The sequence below is a fragment of the Coffea arabica genome, chromosome 3c (genome assembly GCF_036785885.1).
Source record: "Coffea arabica cultivar ET-39 chromosome 3c, Coffea Arabica ET-39 HiFi, whole genome shotgun sequence".
Classification (NCBI taxonomy): domain Eukaryota; kingdom Viridiplantae; phylum Streptophyta; class Magnoliopsida; order Gentianales; family Rubiaceae; genus Coffea; species Coffea arabica.
This window is the reverse complement of record NC_092314.1, coordinates 14,236,482-14,255,107: the sequence shown is the minus strand read 5'-3', so window position 1 is coordinate 14,255,107 and position 18,626 is coordinate 14,236,482. Positions and strand designations below refer to the sequence as shown.

General features: G+C 40.2%; 1 long non-coding RNA gene across 1 annotated transcript; it reads left to right on the top strand.

Moving 5' to 3' along the window:
* The first annotated feature begins 2,686 nt into the window (after nt 1-2,686).
* Nucleotides 2,687-7,686, top strand: LOC113734739 (uncharacterized). The gene is made up of 3 exons (XR_003459371.2): nt 2,687-3,182; nt 4,483-4,554; nt 7,467-7,686. It is a non-coding gene; the product is annotated as an uncharacterized lncRNA (long non-coding RNA).
* The last annotated feature ends 10,940 nt before the right edge of the window (nt 7,687-18,626 follow it).

Here is an 18,626-nt window from a genome sequence, read left to right as displayed (position 1 = left end):
TAGTCTTTTCAGGCCAAAATTGAATATGATCCTCCAGAGGATGCAAGAATGTGTTAAGTTATCCCTCCAATAGTGAAAATCTTCTTTTTGATAATTAGAGTGCTTGAGAAGATTCTATTGCTTTGATTGATGTCATTGGAGTGACAGCTAGCCTTATACTCACCTGGCAGCCTAAAGAACTGGATAACACTCATTGTCTCCTCCATTAAGCCTTCAGAAACTTCATGATTATTGACCTATATTAACAGCATTTAGCATGATTGATAATGCATTCCAAATGATGCTTTTAGACAATCATCATCAAGAATTATATCTAATTTTTTAGTTCAAACATAACCAGAACTATGAACATGAAAGAATCCAAAAATTCTTGGCTTGCTTTCATAATCTGCTCAATGACTTTAGTGCGTTCAAGCCCTGCAGCTTTCTCGAGGTCAATGGTTGAACTATCTTTGCAGCTTGGAATATGCTTCCCTGGTCTCCTATCTGGAGGAAAAACATAAGTTTCAGGCATGGCTTTTGACACTGAGGATGATCACCTCGGTTCATCTATCTCGAACTACAAATCTGAGCCCAGTCATTTCCCTCATCTCGGCCTGAGGCCATCTCTACTCCCGCATCTGACTACACCGAGCCCTTGGGCGACGTCAGTCATCTCGCCTCCGTGCAGATGTCAGAACTAGCGCACCCCTTATTATTTTGACTAACGGGTTAACAGTAAGGGTACTTTATCGGGAAGCCACATGGTCACACTTTTTCGAGAAATCACGTGCCTGCATGACAGGAAGCCTGAGCCACTGTTGCGTGTCAGGACAGAGCCGTAATACGCAAGACAGAGCCATAAAGTGTAGATTGTGGGGGTCCACAGACATAAATCTGCTGTCCTTCCCTCCATCTGGTATCCTATAAATACCACCTCCTTCCTCCAATACAAGTAAGAGTACTATTATATTCAAATCTATTATTGTTCTTGTTTCCTCTCACTAAACTGACTTGATCGTCGGAGTGATCTCAGGGGACAAAGCCCCGCCTATTACTTTGGTCCAAAAGTCTACCACGAAAACTCATCTCTCTTAAGAGGGAACCAACTTAGGATAGCTCGGCTACCTAACCAGAAATCACCTCTTCAATTGGCGCCGTCTGTGGGAATTGAAGATACTCTTAAGATATGAAATCCACGCACTCTAGGAGTAGGAGGGTTCCCCCCACCGGAGCTGAGCCAAGTCCAGACCCCAGCACGATAACATCTCTGAAGAACCAGGGTCCCCGAGGACCCAACCTGCAAACGAAGAAGCCATCGCCCATATGGCTGAGTTTGTAGCAGAAAATCTGAACATCTTCGAAGAGTTAGGAAGATACTTTAAAAGGCAAGATAAAGAAAAAGTCGAGTCTTCCAAGAGGAGGCTAGCGAAATCACTTGAGATGCCTTCCGAAGAGGACTCCGATGACAGACATCCTGTCTGGAGCACCTCAAAACGTGCCTCATCCAATGCCACGTCCAAGATTGCCTCCATTTCCAAAGCGTTTTTCCGGGGTTTGCTAGGAAGACGAACTGAGGAGCCACCCCGGCACCTAGAGGGGCTGGCAGTCGATTACATGAGGGCTCCACCTTTCACCGATGATATAAATGGAAAAATGGTTGCCCCCAACTTCAAACTTCCAGTGCTGTCGCCTTACAGTAGGCGAGGTGATCCTGAGAACCACCTCCATGCCTTCATCTCTGCCTTCCGGCTATATTGTGTTCCCGATTCTATTTGGCAAGCCTTTCCTATTTTCCTATAAGAAACTGCTCGAAAATGTTTCTAGAACATAGAATCTAGGAGCATATCCTCCCTGAGAGAGCTTGTGGATAAGTTTATCCACCGTTTCGTGTCATCTCGGCCCGTGACAAAAACCTCGGCCTACCTGTAAAATATACAACATGCTCCGAGGGAATCCCCACTACAAGAAAAAAGGGCATTAGTGACAACATTTTCTAGTGATGACAAAAAGTCATCACAAAATGTAGTTGTTTAGTCACGACATTGAAGGTTGTCACAATTGACTCAAAGCAGCTAAGTTTTCAGTGACAATCGTTAATTGTCGTCACAAAACTACTTCGCGCCATAAGACTTGGAAGGCGGGAGTTTTGCGATAGTGACAACTTGATAAAAGTTGTCAGTAATTCTACCTCTTTCTTTGACAACTTTTCATTGTTGTCACTATTTATATTTATTGACAACCAATTTTTGTCAGTAAAACTATAATGTAGTTAGTGATAACATAGTATCATCACTAACTTGAACATCTCCAATGCATTTATTTAATTGTGAGCCTTAATATTAATTTATTTTTTAAAAATTTAATAATTTATTAAACTAGTCATAGTTACTCAAATAATAATAGGTTTTTAACTGGAAAAAATTAATGAAAGTTTCTAATTAGAACAACTATCTAAACTATTACAACTTGAAAAAGAGTACATTTACCAGTTGTTCGAATTTAGCAAAAAATTTTCATCCATTATAGCCTTTTAATAAATATGTTAAGAAGTAGTGATTAGAAATATATTAGTAAATTTAAATAAAAATTGAAGCTAAAAATTAACTTGGATTGCCTTGATTGACTAGTACCAAATATTTGTTCAAGCTAAACATAAAAAAAAATGGCCCGGGTACTATACAGTATACACTAGAAAAGGAACCACTCTTATTCCCCACTTCCAGATGCCTTTAGTACTCTTAACACTCTCAATGCCTCGGTCAACCCAACCCCCTTTATTCATTTTCCAAAACCTGAGCAGCAGTAGAGGCGACAACCGGCAGCTGCTGCCATAAAAAATGCAAATCTTCATGGAAATCCTGATGGGGAAGACCATCACCCTTGAGGTGGAGTCTTCTGACACCATCGACGATGTCAAGGCCAAAATCCAGGACAAGGAGAGGCATTCCCCCGAAACTAATAGCGCCTCATCTTCATCGGCAAGCAGCTGGAGGATGGCCGTACCCTAGTCGACTACAACAGCCGAAAGGAGCCAGAAGGAGTCCACCATCCACTTCTTTCTCCACCTCCTTGGTGACGCAACACCAAGCCCAAGAAAAAGAAGGCAAGTTTACCGAAAGGCTGGCAGTGATTGAGGGAACTCTAGACTAATTGTGCATTCAACGCTGAAGGGGATCGATGTGCTCTCCACCAACTCTCAGGTAGGTCCTCTTATGTCTCTCCTTGTTTCCTTAACTTTTTCCTCAATTAATTTGCCCTAAATTTTTTCCCCAAATTTTTGGCAAAATTTTTATGGTGCCTAGTTTGAGTCGTGGACTCCTTCTAGTAGAACTGTTTGATCTATAGTTGCAATTGCTTAAGTTATTTTTGTACAACCATGGGATGTAGACTTGATCACCCAATTCCATATGTGAGTCATGGTGACAAAATTCAATGGATTTATGTGCGGGTGCCGTTGGCTTGGAACTAGGTGGGGCAAAAGTTCATGCCTAATTGGATGGTGGTGAAGGGAGTGGAAGAGAGCAAGGAGGTGATTATGGTACGATGTTGCTATGAGTGGCTGCTGGTGAGAGAAATAGTGGGATAAATGGTGCTGGGTGGAGTGGGAATTGGGGAGTGATTAGTTGATTATCTATGTGGCTGAGCAAAGAGGTAGCACATTAAAGTTTAATCTTCAAAATTTCCCGAAAGCTTCAAACTTTGCTTGAAACTAAGCTAAACCAGAACAACCCATTAAAGTACCTACAGAAACGATTCTTGAAAGGGGTTCTTCGAAATTATTTGGATTTTTATCAAAAATCAAAGCAATAGCTACTGGCTCGTTGTTAATGAGCTTTATTAATTAGTAATAGTACTAATAATAATATTTACATACATGCTGTTACAATTATCCAATGAAATGACATAGAAAAGATTTGAAATGTATGAGGTGTGATTGGATGAATTGTGTGGTCTGTTTGAAGCTTTGGTCTTTTCTGGTAGACCAAATATATAGGCTAAAGATATCTATAATTATACCCCTAATATACATAGGAAAAGAAATACAAATATATAGGCTGACGATATCTATAATTATTTTCCTAAGTAGCATGCTGGTCAATTTGATATTTGTGATTGTTTTCATGGTCAATCTAATTATTCTACACAATTGTATGGTGGCCATGCATGCTATATGATAACATCATGATTTCTCCTTAAAGTTTTAGTAATTGTTTTTCTTTTTTGGCTTCTAGTTTATCTCATGATTAACTAATCATACAAGTAACTTGAAACCTATTATAACTTCAAAAGCATCATTCTAAGTTACGAATATGGAATTCATTCCAGTATGCTACTTCCAACTTTGAATTGTACTCATATTCCCTTTTCATATATTGTTGATTTGGCGTGCTACTTATATGCATATAATTATATAAATCAATATAGTGTGGATTAGTTTCAGGTAGATCACAAAAATTACTTTATTTCTCTTAGATTTGATTGATTTCTTATTTTTTGTAGCAATTGAAGTTGTTGACATAGGCTTAGGGTCTTCCTCGGATATTCTCATTGAGTTGCATTTTTCACTTTGAGGTACTTTACAAGCACTCTCCCTCAGTCCTTTTTCTTTTGTTTAGTAATCATGAGTACACTTTACTAGAATTTTTGCTTTGCGAATGACCTACAAAAATGTACTGTTGTTCACCAGTACTAATGTTTATTTAAATTATAAGCATTGAGTTGTCATCTGATGATAATGCTGATTTAATAGTACATCATGTTCATATTTGTTCTACTTTTAGCACATGCACCTGATCGTGATCAATTTGAATGATAAAATTTGTGTTTCATTACTTTGGAGTTTCTTTGTTGCTATTTGCGATGATTAGTTTCCCCAATTTAGTTATTGTGCCTTCATTAAAATAATCTTGGATGCATATATCTTTATGTTAGGATACAAGACAGAGAAAACATGGCTAGGAGTTGGATGATTAAAAACTACGTAGATCCCAAATATTTAGATGGAGTTGGATGTCAATTAAAACTTTTTACTGCCTCATTAATCTAAGGTTGTTTATGCCAATAAGTGCTTCATTGAAAAGGAAGGATAAAAAAATCATGAAAATTTTCCTTATGAAACTAAGGTGGCTATTTAATTTTGTTGTTTGTTTTGATTTATTTGAGTATCAATTTACAAGAACGAATAGGTAGTCTTTGTGTATCCCTTTCTTTATAGATGAATCCAATAAAGACTATTTGTATTCGTCTTGTGCTTTTAATTTCATTCTCAGCTGTGAAATTAGTCATGTACTGTTAGATTATAACAGATTTGTCCCTAGTCAGTTAGATTGAGATACGAATGCCACTTTGGTTAGTAGCATCCCTAGAGATTCTGTTGTGAATAAGATTCTGCAACATGATTCTAATGCGATACTTGCCAAGTTTGCTATCTTGCTGTCATAAACATGTAAAATTGCCAGATAATTAGGAAACATACTAATTCGGTTGCTTTAGATTCGGGATTTGTCTAGTTCTAATGACTTTATTAGCCTATTGTAATCTCTCAGGTTTCTAGAATACCTGAGAAAATGAGCGAGTATGGACTTTAATTGTATCAAAAAGTTTGCTATCCAACATCACTATTATTCCCTTATGATATTCTAGGAAGAGTTGTCTTATGTGTTTTTTTGTAATGTTAAATGACGTATTGAGACTGATAGAATAGAGCATTTCCTTAAAGATGCAATGGAATGATCTTTTGACCAAGATTTTTGTAAGAAGCTGGCATGGCTTTTCAAGCAAGCTAGGAACTTTTTGTGCCTTTTAATTGTTGGAGAAGATCAATTTGATGAATTTCTTGTTGGATGATTACTCCTTCCTTTGACATGCTAAAATTGCTACCATTCTAAAGGTCATGCTAGAAAACCTGTTGTAAAGTGAATTGAGGTACTCTTGCTCTGTCTTCTTTCTAGACAGGCTAGTGGTCAAGTTGATCATTTTTTACGTGAATATTAACAATACTTATGTTACTGGATGCATATTTAGGTCCATAATTATAGAAAAGGCAGTAAAATTACCTCTATGAAGATGGTTCAGCTGATGCAACAAGAAAATTAACCCTAAACCATTTTTCCAAAAGCTGGCTTTTTGATCAAGACGAGTTAGAATTCCCAGATGCCAAAAGGTGCTTCTTATCAATATGCTTTTGCTTTTGTGTGGAAATATAGACAACCAGTATTTGTGCATGCATCAACCCCAAACCATTTTTCCAAAGATTTTAAGCACAATTTTATGGTTAATATGTTTATTTCACATGCAAGTGCTTTCCTACTAGCATAGTCGCTCAAAAAGTCACCTTTAGATCTGGTTGGCATGATAAGAGGACAAATTTCTTGGCTACAAGTTGATGAACTAAAAATTTTTTGTCTTGTAAGATGCAACTTTTACAAGTTGTTATAGTTAATTAACTCATAGATTTTAACAATGTAAAACATATAATAAATAAATTCTAACAAATGTGAGATAGCTTTAAAGCTAATAACTTGTGTTCCACTCCTTTGTTCCAAATGGATGTCCTAGCTAGAGTCGGCTCTACTTTAAAATGAACTTAGATAACAATAATGTTTGAAACTTAAATAAGAAGTGGGAAACACATGGATTGCATTATGAATTGAATTTAATAAATGGAGAAGGTTGGGTAACAAGTAGTCAATGGTAAAATTGAGAAAATCGTTGCCACTCTTTTTCTTATTGCATGGCATTAAATGCAAAGTTAGACATCAATTTATCGTGAGCAGGGAGTAAGTTGGGATCTTAGTAGATCCACAGAATCTTTATATTGTACAAGATCAAGTTTCCTAAACCTTCACAAGTCTAGCTGGGTACCCTTTCCTTGACTAACTTTTATGTATAGAACTCAGGTATGTAGAAATTTATCAGGAATAGGGGTGTTTGAGGACACTTTTTGATTTGATTGTATTTATTGATTGTCTTGTTTGTAAAGTCCTAGGAAGGCCTTGTTCCTTCAACAGCATGTTTTCTCTATCCTGTCATGAAAAGTATGTACAACCATTTGCTAGCTATGATTTCTTGCATATCTCTGCTTGTAGTTGGTTTTCTATTACTGTTTTGAGTGTATGTAAAATGATATCCGATAATTTACTATTCGAGTTAGAGATAATATTCAGTCAAAAAATTCTTTGTTAGCTTTTGGCTCCATGACTTTGTTAGGAAGACATGTTAAGCCACTCCGTGAAAAGCTAGTAATATTTTTGTTTGGCCTTGAGTAGTTTGTTAAAAAGGTATTGACCTCACTAATACTTAACTAGCTAACTTCTAAGCTAATTTGGGATATTGTCCTTGTTATGTTAATTTTCTGCCTTATTTGTTCTTGTCTTGACCAAGATTCTAATCGTGATTGAGTTTTGTTGTAGGTAAATATAAGATAGTTTATTTTTTTGCTCAAGCTACTTGTTACCTACTAATTATTATACTACTTTATGCAGACTTGTATTGCTTGTTCAAACTCTTTTGGCCTCTAATCCACAGCTATTAATTGATTGAAGAACAATGAAGACAAAGTTGTGTTTTGCTCTTGAAGTGTTTCGGCAGTAGTTGCTAGCTAAGTTTAGGACTTAGATTTATTTTTGTAAAGCTGTAGCAGGATGTTGAACTTAAATATGATATTTTGGCATTTCGAATGTAATGGATGTCTTCTGTTTTTAATTAGTAGGCTTTGTTGTTATTTTTCTCAATTCGTAAATTGAATTGTTGGATTGATTAATTCCAGTATAATTTTCTTTATCAAACTACACGGTTACAGTATATTGTCACTAATTAGACTTCTCCACTAACAATGAAATGTTGTCAATAATTAGTATCTCTAAACTTAAAGCCTGCAGTGATGACAAAAAGTTGTCAATATCACGTCTATTTTAGTGACAAGCGTGAACCAAAATTGTTAGTAATTAGTCAATACAAGCAACAATCATCAAGAAGTTTCAGTGACAATGTTACTGGGGCCATCACTGACAAGATATAAAGTCATCACTATATTTGTACTTTTTATTGACGAAGTGAGTTGTCAGTAAAGAATGCTATTTACTGACGACATATAAAGTTGTCACTGTACATCTTTACCGACGGGCATTCACTGACGACTCTGTGGCGACTTACATGTTGTCAGTAATTGTCATCAGTAACGATATTTACTTTTTTTGTGACAAGAATTGGTTGTCATTGATGACCTTTTTTCTTGTAGTAGGCCTCTACTCATACATGCAGAGGTTTCACGATGAAAACGTGCAAATACCCAATCAAAATGAGCAGGTGACCATAGTTGCTTTTACAAATGGGTTAATAGTAGGTGCGTTCAGCACTGAAATATATCGGGAGTATCCTTGAACACTTCGAGAACTCTAGCACCGAGTAGACAAGAGCATCCAAAGTGAGGATGTAAATCGCATGAAAAGAGAAGCGCAAGCAGCTCGCACTGGACAGGGCCCCCGAAAGAAGAAGGAATCAAGCCAAGACGAACGAGACCCCAGTGGCGGGCTTCAGAATCTTTCTCGAGATCGCCGAAGTATTTTCAATAGGATTGCAAAAGGGAAACCATCCGTCTCTGATTCCAAGCTAACTCTTCTCAACACCAGGCGATCTCACATTCTTGCTATAATGGAACAAAATCACCTCAGCCGCGTTCCTCCAAAGATGGCCGGGAAGAGTGAGAAGAGCAACAGCCGTGGCCCCAGGGACCATAGGGAGTCTGGGAGACCTCCTAGAAACGGATTCCCAGACTTTGGTCTGAATATCGTTGGGATCATTAACACTATTAAGGGTGGTTCGTCGGGAGGGAATAGTCAGAACTCCAGGAAGAGGACTTTCCGTCAAGCTAGCCTGGACCTAGCCGAGTCAAGCTCCAGGCTATCCGAGGTGATCACTTATGGATTCAGTGACCCCGTCCCAACTACCTCTAGTAACCACGAGACCCTTGTAATTGAGGTTCTCACCAATAACTACATTGTGAAAAAGGTATATGTAGATCCTAACAGTTCGGTAGACGTCTTGAACTACCGAACCTTTGAGAGTCTGAAGCTGATGAGGGAACAGCTCACTCCCATGAGGACTCCTCTTGTCGGGCTCGGGGGACGCGTAGTCCACCCGGAAGCGATGGCCTCTTTGATGGTCACCGTTGGCCTTTACCTCCACTGCCAAATTGTCCCTGTTAATTTTACTATTGTTAAAGCTGATTCTCCATACAATATGTTGAAAGGTTGGCCCACACTCAACGATCTGAAAGCCGTGTACTCCATCTACCACTTGAGTTTCAAGTTCTTGACTACTGCTAATATAGCCGAAGTGAGTAGTGATGTGACTGCGGCAAGAGAATGTTCCTCGCAACCATGCAACCCGCTGTCAACCCAGGTGCTGAGCCAAAGACCGAGAGGAAAAGACCAAACATTCTCTCCATAGACTGTATCGATCCTCACAAGACCAGTAAGCTTGGAAGACTTGAGACCGAAGATGAAGTGGAAGAGGTAACTTTGAACGCCCTGAGACCGATCAGGTGGTCCGAGTGGGGACAAGTATTCAAGGAACACCGAGATGTCTTTGCCTGGACAATCGACGAGGTTGTCGGGGTACCTCCTGAGCTCATGATACATAAGCTCAACGTGGATCCACGTGCTCGTTCAGTGAAGCAAAAAAGGAGACACTTCGGCCCTAAGCGTAGTAAAGCCATCTCTGAAGAAGTTGATAAACTTCTACCAGCCAAAATGATCAGAGAAATTCAGTACCCGACTTGGCTATCCAATCCCGTCATGGTCAAGAAAGACACTGGCGGGTGGAGAATGTGTGTGAACTTCACTGATTTTAACAAGACTTGTCCCGAGAACTGCTATCCGTTGTCTTGGATTGACGTTCTAGTTGACTCGACAATGGGATATGAGATCCTCTACTTCCTTGATGCATTCAAGGGGTACCACCAAATAGAAATGAGCGAGAAGAATCAGGAAAAGATGGCATTCTACATCGATCGAGGAGTCTATTGTTACACCATCATGTCCTGTGGGTTGAAGAATGCCGGGGCAATCTACTAACGGCTGATAAATAGCATCTTTCACAACCAGATAGGCCGAAATGTTGAGACTTATGTTGATGATATTCTCCTCAAGAGTGAGACTACCTCGATTTTTCTTTCAGATATGCGAGATGTGTTGGGGGTCCTCTGAGATGCCAGGATGATGCTGAATCCAAAAAATTGCATATTCGGGGTCACCTTGAAAAAGTTCATCGGATACCTAGTATCCCGTCGAGAAATAGAGGCTAACCCCGACAAGTCGAAGGCCATCCAAAATATGTCACCCCCTCGAAATCCCCGAAAAGTCCAGAGATTGACAGGTCGCCTAACCGCCCTGAATCGGTTCTTGTCTCAATCCATCAAGAGGGCATTACCCTTCTTCAAAGTATTAAAGAAGGCGAACCAATTCTCCTAGACTGAGAAGTGCCAAAATGCTTTTGATCAGATGAAAGATTATTTGCATCATCTTCCTACTCCCGTTCACCACAGGCCGAGGAGAGAGTGTACTTCTACTTGTCCGCGGCTGGCAAAACAGTTAGTGTTGTACTAATCTGAGATGAAGGTACTCAGATACTCGTATACTATTTCAGCAGAATCCTGCGCGGATCAGAGACGTGGTACACCCAGACGGAGAAACTAGTGTTGGGCTTGGTGCATGCGGCTCAGCGGCTGAAACCTTATTTCTTGGCTCATCCCATATCTATGAGGACAGACCAACTGATTCCGCAGATCCTTCTACGTCCCGAGGCTTCAGGACGTCTTATCAAATGGGCTATCGAACTGGGCGAGTATGATCTGTCTTATGAGTCTCAGACAGCTATCAAAGCTCAAGATTTGACAAATTTCTTGGCTAAGTTCACGTTTTTAGTGAGCCAAAACGCCACCTCAAACTCATCTAAACCATCTTCATCGATTCTCTATGTTGACGAATCTTCCAACAATAGTGGCAATGTAGCCGGATTACTTTTTAAAGATCTTTATGGGGAGATATGCTCCTACGCCCTCCGATTTGACTTCCCAACATTCAATAATGAAGTCGAGTACGAGACTCTGATCGCGAGTTTGCGTTTAGCTTGCCAACTAGGTGCACGGCACATTCAAGTTAACAGTGACTCCCAACTCGTAATATGTCAAGTCCTCGTTAAATTTGAAACTAGAAAGGAAATCATGCAGCGGTACCTCTCTAAAGTTCACTAACTAGCAGCATACTTCGACTCTGTCAAAATTCAAAGGATACCTCGGTCATAGAATAAACGAGCCGATGCATTGTTCCGATTAGCCTCCACCTCATTCTCAACGCTCAACAGAACAGTTCTAGTGGAGGTCCATATCGATCCAGAGTATTCAGAGAAAAAAGTCTGTCCTGTGTATTCAAGGGACACCTGGATGAGTCCCCTCATCAAATTCCTAGGTCAGGGGACCCTCTTCGAAGATCGGGGTCGAGCGAGAAAGATCCAATGCAAAGTCGCTCGGCATGCACTCCGGAAGGGAAATTGTACAAGCGGTCTTACCTCTGACCATGACTACGGTGCATCACGGCAGAGGAAGGAGGACGGGTCCTCTGTGAAATACACAAAGGCCTATGCGGAACTCACGTCGGTCATAAGATGTTGGCTAAAAAGAGCCTACTCCTCAGGTACTTTTGGCCTACCATCCAATAAGATACCTAGATCATAATCCTTAGCTGCCTTTCATGCCAATACCACACTCCCGAGTATCATCAATCTACCAATCTCATGATCCCTATCACCTCGCCCTGGCCCTTCGAGTAATGGGAAACAAATCTTATCGGCCCTTTCCCCAAGGCTGTTGGTGGTTATGCATTTTTTGTGGTAGTTATGGATTACTTCACCAAGTGAATCGAAACCGAACCATTAAGAAGCATAATCGGCCTAGCTATCCAGAAATTCTTTTGAAAATGTATAGTTTTACCGCTTCGGAGTACCACGAGCAATCATTTTGAACAACGAAAAATAGTTCGCTGAAAATCCGTTCAAAGGTTAGTGCGAAAGCCTCGGGATCAATGAGCACTTCACCTCGGTAGGTCATTCCCAAGCCAACAGATAGGCTGAGAACTTCAACCGAACTCTCCTACATGGATTTAAGACCAGGTTGCACCAACTTGGATCATCTTGGGTTGACGAACTCTCCAATGTCCTCTGGTCTTATCGGACGACGCTGAGGTCTGTCACACAAAAAAATCCGCTCTCATTGACCTATGGGTACGAGGCAGTGATCCCTGTTGAAATCTTCACTCCTAGCTCTCGGATGGCAGCATATGCTGCTAAGGCAAATAAAAAACAAAATGAGGGTAGACCTCGACTTGGTTGAAAAGAAGAGAAACACTGTAGTAGCTCGGGTAGTTTCATACAAGAGAATCTTGGCTAGCTGCTACAATACCCATGTCAGATATTTTCGATTCAACCCAGGAGATTTAGTTCTGAGGAAGAATTCGGTTAGTCGAACTGAACCTCAGGGTAAACTAACTTCAAAGTGGGAGGGTCCCTATCGAGTGGTTGAATCTAACCGAAATGGTTATTGTAAGTTGGCCTACCGAGATGGCACTCTTATACCCAAAACTTAACATGCCGAGAATCTCAAATTATATTATTCACAAGAATGTTATTGATTTATTAACTTTGGTCTCATTTAGTTATTTTTTAAAAGCATTACTACTTGATATTAAAAAATAAGGGGATAAGAGTAGGAAGAAGTGAAGAAGAAGAAACGAGATAAAAAAGGGATAACTTTCATTGATGATTAAGCATTACAAGATATTCAAAGGAAGTTTTACAAGTGTAAAGATCCGAGGTCAGGAATGTTCTTAAGCATTTCTTGCCTCGGCGCCCTCAGCACTTCCCTTTTCCCCAGCAGCTTCTTCGGCCTCCCTTTCTGCTCCGCCGGTCTCTCCAGCCTCAGTGCCTGAAGAGCCTTCGGCCTTCAGATCAAATTCAGAGAGCCACCGATTGAATTACTCTTGAATCTCGGCTAAGTTCCTCCCGGCTTGAATACCCTCGGCAATCCGGTCGCAGAGTTTCTTGGCATTCTCGTTATAGTTGTCCTTATTTTTAAAGGAGTCCAGATCCTCTTGGGACAGAAACGGCGCCACCTTGTTCAAGGCCAAAGTATACCTGAGCATAAAGCTCGGCAGTGTCAACTCACCCAAGTCTTGAGTGAAGGTTTCGAACTTTCGGAAGGTCTCTACAATCGAGGTGCCCGCCTTTTCCAGTGCCTCCCGAGGGGATTTCTCCTCTTCTTCTCACCTTTTTTGTTCTTCCTCCAAGGCTGACCTGAGAATTGATAGTTATCTGGGTCTCATCCTTCTTGGCGTTCCTCTCGAAGCTGAGTCTTCTCATACTCGGCCAAAGCCAGTTGTTTCTCCAACTTGGAGATTTTGTCTTACACTTCGACGTACGGCTGCTGCTCGAGCAAGCTTCCATATCGCCGCGAGATCTCGGCTACAAAGGCCGCAGTGGAAGCCGATGACACCATTAAGGTTTGGATCAATTGAGGAGGAGTCAGTTTCTTAGTGTAGTCCACGTCCCTTGGCAAAGTGGAGCACGTCAAGAGTTCATGGGCCACACGAGGATCCAACAGCGATCGTTGACACTAAGTTCTCAATCCAGACACTAGTGCCAGCCGGGATGTTTTTTATCATCACCCGCTTCTCGGGATTGAATGTAGAAGCGATTCCACAAGGATGACCCCATGACCGGTGCTGCTGATGATTAAGGTGGCTTTCCTCGGCCGAGAAAAAGTGAAGCGATTGTGACACCTTGGGTCACAACCCCTTTTGGAATAGTCGAGCCGCGAGAGGCTGACTCCGTCGTGAGAGTTGACGAAGTGCTGATTGCTGCCGAAATCCTGATGATGGGGCCTAGGCACTCTTCTTCTTTGGCGCTCCAGATGTTTTCCCTGATGCCTTCCTCTTCAGCCTCTTGGCCACGGTTCCCGACCTTGCCGTGATCAGATCAGATACCTTCACCACTACGCAAGAGAGATGCATTATTATTTAGAATAGCCGAAGTAAAAAATAAAGTTATAAAGGAAAATTTACAAAACTTCTTAAATCTAGAAGAAAAATATGGAGTCTTGTCGGGGTCAATGACAGTTCAGCTGATTCCTCCGTCGACTAGCACCACTTTGGGATAAAACCAATAGTTGATCCTAAGACCCGACCCCATTAACTTCTGGAAGTTCTACTCCTCTACTTCTCCTGGGAAAGGGTCGTTTGGAGCATTGAGGGGCCTCCACCAGAAACGCCTTAGGAAGTCCTCGGCTGGGACGAAGATAAAGCTATGCTTCCAATTCTTTATCGAAGTAGGAGCATCCATCACGAGATTCGGCATGGCCTTATTTTGGTTGTAGAAATAGAACTAGCCCTTATCGCTCCCGTGGTTCTTAAGGGTGTAGCATTGGCAAAAAAGATTGAATGTTGGGGTCACCTCCTGTTCTCGGCACAGCATCTCGAACTCCACCACAATTCGAATAGCGTTCGAGACCAGTTGGATGACCCGTACTCCCTAATACCTAAGGACACCTCGGAAGAATCTCGTGATGGGCATTCTGAGTCCAGCCTCTAATTGGTCCAGGTAGATCGTGACTCTGCCTGCTGGGGGTAGTTCAGCTGATTGGGTCGCCCTAGGAGGGTAGATGCTGTACCTCTGCTTGAACGGGTACTTCCGGACTATCGCGTTCACCTCGGCTATGCCTATCCGACTTCTAAATGATCGGAATTGGCCAAAATCTATGACGGAGAGATCTGGTGGGGCAACCGCCTGGGGGACTTCGGTTCCGAGGTCATCGTTATATATCTCTGACTTGTCTCCTGAGACCCTTCTGTTTCCTGGGACACTTCGACTTCCTCCTCCTCAAGGCTAGACGAGGTGCCCTCTTCTTCCTCGGATGGGTCGGGCCTCTCTGCTTCTATGTAGCTCGGCCTCATGGTTTCCTTGTGTGTGCTCGCCACTCGAGCCATGAATTATCAAGAATTAGAAAAAGTGGCTTACTATTTTCTACAAAGAATTGACGTCGGCTGGTAAAAAAATCTTCGGACGGTTGCTCTAGTATCTGCTTTAGCTTTTTACTACTAGAGAAATGGTGAAATGGGCGGTGAAAAAGACCCCCTATTTATAGGGTACGAGGGAAGATAGAAAGGCGGCAACCTTAAATTTCAAAAAAGAACATGCCCCTCTATCCTCATTAATGCTCAGCCATTTTTCTGACACACCACTACACGCTTTCCCCCATGATCTCACATCGTGTCAGTCACTTGTAACTGTCCCATCAAGCCATATCTCTCCGGATTGCATGCCCATGTCTGACATGGCATAATGGCCAAACGTGACCTTCCATTACACTCCGTAAAAGCCTCGAGATTGGAGGACCTCGGGCTATGGATGACCTCGGAACATGAAAGTCTCGGAATGCGACGGCTCCTCATCCCCGAGGCTTGGGGTCTTATTGAGGACGATTATCTCGACTCGTCTACCCCGAACTACAAAGCCGAGCCCAATCATTTCCCTCATCTCGGCCCGAGGTCATCTCAACTCCCACACCTGACTACACCGAGCCCTTGGGCGACGTCAGTCATCTCGCCTCCACACAAATGTCAGAACCAACTCACCCCTTATCATTTCAACTGACGGATTAATAGTAAAGGGTACTTTATCGGGAAGCCACATGGTCACACATTTTTGGGAAACCACGTGCTTGCATGATAGGAAGCCTGAGCCACTGCTGCGTGTCAGAACAGAGCCATAATATGCAGGACAGAGCCGTAAAGTGCAGGTTGTGGGGGTCCACAGACTTAAACTTGTTGTCCTTCCCTCCATCCGGTATCCTATAAATACCACCTCCTTCCTCCAATACAAGTAAGAGTACTGTTACATTAAAATCTATTATTGTTCTTGTTTCCTCTCACTAAACTGATATGATCGTTGGAGTGATCCCAGGGGACAAAGCCCCGCCTATTACTTCGGTCTAGAAGTCTACCACATAAACTCATCTCGCTTAAGAGGGAACCAACTTAGGATAGCTCGGCTACCTAACCAGAAATCACCTCTTCAGGCACATTGGTCCAATTTGACATAAGCACCTCCATCCTTAATTGCTTGGTCCACAAAGTTAAGTATAGGTTCCAATGAACAATTAGGTGAAGATATATATAGAAATAGAATGTTACCATCCATGTGAGTGAATTTTTTTCATTCCATTTTAATTTGCAAGTTTATCTTTTTAGGTTTTAAGTTTGAAAGTTGATTTATATTATTAACTTTAATGATTGAGAGAAATATATCATGGTTCATACTAACTGACAAGTGTCCATTTTACCTAATAGTTTGTGCATATTTTAGTTCATTTGTAGTTAATTTTGAACTTCTAAGACACTGTGAATGACCATTTTACCTAATAGTTTGTGTATATTTTAGTTCATTTGTAGTTAATTTTGAACTTCTAAGACAATGTGAATGACTATTTTGGCAATATTTGATGCTCTTAAATAATTTTGAGAAAACTTGTGAATTCATCATGTTTTACTTGTTAAAGTTTATCATTTTTGGTAGGGATGAAGGAACAAGGACAATCTGGAGCTGATTATAAAAAGTCATCACCGGATTGGATGAGAGTATACTTGACCGAACAATAAATTTCAAGTCAGATATCAAATCAGATACTCGCTAGAAGATTTGCAAGATAAAGGATGTTGAGCAGTATACAACGTCGGATTAAGGAAGTGAAGCCAAATACTCGTGCCAGAAACTCATCAGAGAATTTTCCAAAAAAGAGTGTTTTGTAGTATATAGCGCTGAATAGTGAAATTCACTTCGGATACCGCATCGAATACTTGAGCGGGAAACTCTTGCATGTTGCGCAACTTGCAACCAGATTTTCATCATTCTTTCCTATAGCATCTATGACGTTTTGACAACCACTTTTTGGGTTCAAAACATTAACTTTTGTCAACTTTATGTCATCCATTTTAAGCTTTTGACTCTTGAAGACCAAAATAAGCTTGTTGTGGAAGATTTAAGAGTGAGGAAGATTATAAGCAGAGGGGCTTTTAGTCTTAGAAGGAGCTTTTTAGTTTTCTAGTTAGTTTAGAAAGAGAAATAATTTTAGAGCAAAAGAAAGAAACAAAAGGGGTTGTATCTTATCCTTTGAGGCAAGACACAAACCCACCATATTCATAACTTTTTCCATTTCTATCAGATTGTAGGATTAGTTTAGGACTTGTGTTATGTATCCATTCCTGTAAAAAGTTGAGCAAGGAGGAAGATTGGGATGAAAAAGGGGCACAGTGGGAGGCTCTAATGACAAGGGTTATCCTCTTCCCCAAACTCTTTGTCATGTATTTAATTTTATATTTAGTGAATATATTAGTTTGGATATTATGTTATTGATGTTGTTTTAAAGTTTATGCCTTGGGTATTTAGGTGAACTATCTATGATTGCTATATGTTGATTTCTTTGGGCTATTATCTTGATTGAATTATTTAGCACTTTTGCTCTTATAATCATGATTAATTAGCCATTAATTGTGTGATAATCTCAAGGTATTAGATTTGCAATAAAAGTTGAAATTTGACACTAATTTATAGAAGTATTAAACTTAGGGAGTACATTTATAAAAGTAGAGGTACACCTTTGTAACTTGTTTTGTAGTAATTTTATAGAAGTGAATGAACTTGTAGTTAATTTCATAACTACGAAAGTAGGTATCGATTAGTTATAAGTATAGTTGGTACACCAGCGAAAGCGGGTATCACGTATATAAGGAAATTATGCCATAACTTAGTCGAGGTTTTAGTACTCAATTAGTCTAAACGTTGCACCAACATAAGTAGATAGGGAATCTATTACCGGGGGAGCTTTCATCTGTATTTTTCTTCTCTTTAGTAGCTTAGATTTGTTAGTTTTAGTTTGTTGAGAGTCTAGTAATAGAGAAGTTTTAGTAGTACTAGTAGTCATCTATCTTTCCTGTGAGTTCAACTCTAATTATCATATATTCACTTATGATTTGTATACTAGCGAAAATCGCGTATGGGGTAATTTAGGAATGAAAGTGCTCTTGTCTCAACATCATTTGGTAATGTAAATAGTCCAGGATAGAGCTCGAGTAGAAAGTATTAATTGATTTCTCGGAGCAAAAATCTAGAGTTAATGCAAATCAATAAATTGGAACAACTTCGTGAGAATATAACTTCGATATAAAAATCAAAAGGATCCAATTCGAGGAAGTTTCCCATTCAAAAGGAAAATTTGTTGGGATTAATCAAACTTTTTCGCGCATGTTATTAACTGCTTAGCAAACCTAGTAGTTAGTTTTTTGATCAATGAAATATCATCAATTGGACAAATATGGACCTCAAATTTTATTTGGATTGCACTAATGTGGAATTAGTGGATTCTATAATCTTATTTGGAACATATTCATTAATCAAAGATTAATTGCTAGGTTTGCTAAGCAACGATTAATTCCTAAATAGTGTAATGTTATTTAAATAAATAGCATTTCAACATTAGTTACTTGTACAACTTTGAATAGAATTGCGATATTTAATTACTATTCATATGAATCTCATGT